Here is a 5000-nt window from a genome sequence, read left to right as displayed (position 1 = left end):
TTCATATATGTACCGAAGGGGAATTTTTCGTCTCCCCATGGGATCGAACCACCGTCCAAGTGGACGGGGACGAAATCAGGACAGTCAGTGACGCTATCCAATCAAGATATATATATATATATATATATATATATATATATATATATATATATATATATATAAATTCACATGGTGTTAATGTGAAATCGTTGAATTTGACATGGATAATCTATTGTCTAGATCTGACCACTGCAGTAAAGCGAGAATAAACCAATATGAACCTAGTAGATTTGTCAACATCCGTGCGCTCAAAATCTATTCTTTTCTGTTATAAATCTTTTGAACTGATTCGAGATTGTGCCGGTATGTGTTTGGTTACTGCTTAGTCTGGTGTTAAGGTGCTGTACGGAGTTGCCTTAAGGTGACCTTATAACCCATTATCTGAAACGATAACCTTTGTGTTTTGGACTTCCAAGTCTTGAGTTTGTGTCCCTTGTACAATCACGTGCGCCGTCTTCGGAAACTTTTCCTGTATCTTCTTTATAAATGTATTTAAATTACTATTTGTTTTCCACTTAATTTCATTCTCTTTCCGCTTCTTATTACTGCATACGCATTATGAATGACAATTTATTTACTGGAACAGCTTCATAAGCGGTGCACTGTAGGCATTACTTAAGGTTCTATGCAGCGTGCCTTCGGCCCCTATAGCTGCAACCACTTCGTTCCTTTTACTGTACCTCCTTTCATATTCTATTTCTTCATGTTACTTTCCACCCTCTCTTAACACTTGATTTATAATGCAACTGCGAGATTTTCCTCCTGTTACACCTTTCAAGCCTTTTACTATCCATTTCCATTTCAGCGCTGCTGAATGACCTCATAGGTCTCCGTGCTTGGCCTTGGGCATAAATTCTACATTCAACTCAACTCGACTTATTACTGCATGCGCATTATAAATTACAATTTATCTACTGGAACAGCTTGATAAGTTGACGCTTTTGTTGAGTTTCCAACACGTTGCCCACAAGTCTGACCGATATACCCAGGGATATACCCAAACACCTCGATGTCTGTTCCGCCTCCTCTTCTCCAACGTAAACAGGCGCATGCGCAGTTGGCGTGCTATTATTATCTTATCTGCTCTTGGGAACGTCGATCACCGGTTGTCAGCTCTCTCTCTCTCTCTCTCTCTCTCTCTCTCTCTCTCTCTCTCTCTCTCTCTCTCTCTCTCTGCTCTAAGAAAGGAAATCACATTACCAAAGAATAAACTGACTTGGCGATGTATGTATATGCAGATTTTGTACTCTGCTTTGATCATGTTTTCTTCCACTCATGAAGGAGTGATAGGTTCAAACGCGTGACCAGTTCCGCCATGATGATGGTTATTTTTTTTTTTTTAATATAGTTCGTTGCTTTACTTCATTTCCTGTCTTAAAAATAGATCAGATAGATAGATAATTTGCATATTTTACTCCCGTACCCAATCAAATATATAACGCTTTATCAGATCATCCAGTTTTTTTTTACTTCGCTGACAGGAATACCAAAAAAAAAAAAAAAAAAAAATGACGAGGTTTAGTATTTCACTTTGGTGACGGCAATATACCTTTAAGAAATATTTACATGTTTCGTTATTATAATTGAGGATTCTTGATTCCTTCAATTGTACTACATGTCCGTCATTATAATTTTTCGTCAAGTATTTCATCTTTCAGTACAATTTTGGTATATAATAATTTCATGGTTGTATTTGTTACTTTGGCTATATTCTTCATCTGTCGTGTGTATTGAAGTGTTGAGTGGGTATTGAAGTGTTCTTAAACCACATTTCCTACACTTGGGGACTGCCAGCTTTTTTCCTTCTTGGGGTGGTATTTTTTAGTTTGTTTTCTAATGCTGTTGCTTTGTAATTTTTACTAGCAATTTTTTTGAACGAGTATACGTGTATTATTTAAAGTATAAACTAAGTAAGTTGATCGGCGTTGTTCCGAAATTCCGAAACGTTTTTTAACCGCAAGAAGCTTTCCTTCGTCCACATTACTATACTCGGTTATCAGCAATATCACCTAAAGGTAGAATTTTAGTATTTATATTTTAATTTAATTTTTTTAAGAATATCCTTCCAACCTCCATTGTTTTAAGCCATATTAGCTAAAGGTAAAATTTTAGTATTTGTTTTTATTTTGCTTAAGATTTTTTTCCCCACATTACTATACTCTGTTTTCAGCCATTATCACTTAAAGGTAGAATTTTAGTATTCATATTTTATTTTAATTTTTTTTAATATCCTTCCAACCACCATTGTGTTCAGCCATATCACCTAAAGGTAAAATTTTATTATTTATTTTTATTTATTTATTTATTTTTATAGAATATCTTTCCAGCCACCATTGTGTTCAGCCATATCACCTAAAGGTACAGTTTTATTATTTATTTTTTATTTTATTTTAGGTTTATTTTAATTTTTTATTTTAATTTTTTTTTAGAATATCCTTCCAAACACCATCGTAACTTTCAAGGTCTCAGTGGTGGCCTCTCCTCCACCTGCGCATCTTCTCCCTAGATGTGTTTATCGCCATCATCATGTCTGTGTTTATTCCTCAGCATCAGTAACTACCCCGTCTTTCGTGACTCATTGTTTATTTAATTAATCGGTGTGTGTTTCATACTGTATCTGTCTCTCTCTCTCTCTCTCTCTCTCTCTCTCTCTCTCTCTCTCTCTCTCTCTCTCTCTCTCTGAAGTTAGATGTACATGTACCTAACATCTTTACAGTGCCACAACTTTCGATAAGTATCATTTTATTCCACAGATGTCGTAGAAGTTTCTTACTGTTTTTGGGCAAATGAGACTGGTGGGAATTAAAGGTTCGTTTTTCTCTTAAGCCACCCTCTCTCTTTTTTGGAAACGGAATTCTGATGAAGATTGTGTGAACCACTTAAATAGTTTCCTGCGTTTTTATTTGGCGTTCCCTTTTTATTGTGTTTCCCTTTTTATTGTGTTTTTCAAGGCTGCTCAACAAGCAAGAGAGCCTGTGGTAACTGTAAATTCTATTGTTGTGCACAAGGGAATTTAGGAACGGCTAGAAAAAGAAGAAAATCAATCGGAACATTGTTATCCCTCCTGTTTTTTTTGGCCGCCACTTTTCGCATTTACGCTGGAAATGAAAGTAATTCTCCGGTTAGAAGCGCCTTAGTGGTGTGGTTGGTATGGTGTTTGCTTCCCACCTCGGTGGTCGCGGGTTCGATTCTAAGCCATTCCATTGAGGAGTAAGAGAAGTGTATTTCTGGTGATAGAAGTTCACTCTCCACGTGGTTCGGAAGTCACGTAAAGCCGTTGGTCCCGTTGCTGAATAACCACTGGTTCCATGCAGCGTAAAAATACCATACAAACAACAAACAAACAAAAACATTTAACCTTCTAAATTTGGGTACCCTTTCTTCGATATACCGTGCACGGTCGGTCTGGACTAGTTAAGCGCAGTAGTTTGCTCGTATTACCGGCCTATGGGTCTTAAACAAAATGTCGAAGGCATATTAGGCATGTGGAAGTATTGCCACGTTAACGATCACTTTCTTTAGAGGTAAAAGTAGTTCCTCGTTGGATGATTGGGTTACGTGGTCGCCTACCGATTCGGTAGTCGCGAGTTCGATTCCCTGCTCTGCCAACGTAGAATCAGAGGAATTTGTTTCCTGTGATTGGAAATTTATTTCTCGATATAGTGTGGTTCGGATCCCACAATAAGCTGTAGGTCCTGTTGCTGGGTAACCAATTGGTTCCTAGCCACGTATATGTATCTTAATGCTTCGGGCCAACCACAGGAGAGATGTTAATCAGCTCAGTGGTCTGGTTAAACTAATATATAATTAAATATTTACAAGTAAAGGTAATGGGTTTGGTTCTTCGCCATATCCTTTGGTAATTAGTTTTTTTTTTAATTGTTCCCTTACCTATTACTTAATTACCAGTCGTGCATTAGAATCCATTTGCGCATCAGAATTTGAGGCTAATTGTACCCACGGTCCATTCAAAGTTTGAAAAACAAACAGCGTGTTTTCGTTTTTTGTTTTGTTATTCCTTTCCTCTCCTCACTCTTAAGTTTCCATTTTAGTTGAAAAGTGACGGGGTCGGTTTCTACTGAATTTTTCATTATCAAGAGTTTTCGAGTGATTTCCCGACGCGGCTGTTTGTGAAAAGGACCAATAGGTCGTAAGTTGCAGTTGGGTAAAATTGGAACTCTCTCTCTCTCTCTCTCTCTCTCTCTCTCTCTCAGTCTCGTCTCTCTCTCTCTCTCTCTCTCTCTCTCTCTCTCTCTCTCTCTCTCTCTCATTAACAGAGACAAGATTTACCAACTCATAGTTCCAATGCCTTGTTGAAAGTAAGTGTGCCATCAGTGCACCTTATGTGGCTCACTGTTTGCGTTACAAAAGGTGCTTGCAGCGTCAGTCCCTTCGGCCTCTCGTTGCATCCATTTTTAACCTTTTACTATACCTCCTTTCCCTCTTCCTTCTTCAGTTATGCTGTCCAACCTCAATTAATTGTTATTTCTTGGTGCAAATGTATGTTTTTATTAATTTTTATTTTAGCCGCACCTTTAGAACCCTCACCTTCATCTCCTGTTTTTTCTGGATCTCTCTATCTTGCTGTCCAACCGCTCCAACGCTCTCTCTTTTCGCTGCCTTAGGGACTGAATGGCCGGAAGTGCCCCAGTGGTGGGCACAACAGCCTAAATATCATTAAATCACATCAAATCCAAGTCCTGGCATAAATGTATGGAGGTTCCTTTGGAAAAACTGGACGCAGAGAAGAAGAAATCATTGAGCTTTTCATGCATATACTTTATATCTGTTTTATGTTGAGTTTATAGGCTATTACTGTCGATTATCTTAGTTGATTGTTGATTCATTTCTTTCCAGGTGAGGAAGACTTTCTGTACAGAGTCGCAGTAAACACTGGAATCTTCTTGGTAAGTTCGAGACGCTGCCCAATTATAGCATATATATATATATATATATATATA

General features: G+C 37.8%; 1 protein-coding gene across 2 annotated transcripts in view; it reads left to right on the top strand.

The window, feature by feature from the left end:
- Positions 1-5000, top strand: part of LOC135200052 (forkhead box protein G1-like) — a 315222-nt gene that overhangs the window by 30733 nt on the left and 279489 nt on the right. The window contains exon 2 of one of the 2 annotated variants that reach the window (XM_064228300.1): positions 4897-4946. The exons of the other annotated variant lie outside the window; for it this stretch is intronic. The gene's annotated coding sequence lies outside the window, so the exon portion shown is untranslated. The remainder of the gene's footprint in view (positions 1-4896; positions 4947-5000) is intronic. 2 annotated transcript variants of the gene reach the window in all.

This window comes from Macrobrachium nipponense, chromosome 26 (genome assembly GCF_015104395.2).
Source record: "Macrobrachium nipponense isolate FS-2020 chromosome 26, ASM1510439v2, whole genome shotgun sequence".
Classification (NCBI taxonomy): Eukaryota; Metazoa; Arthropoda; class Malacostraca; order Decapoda; family Palaemonidae; genus Macrobrachium; species Macrobrachium nipponense.
The sequence above is the reverse complement of the archived record's forward strand: the minus strand, read 5'-3'. Positions and strand labels throughout refer to the sequence as shown.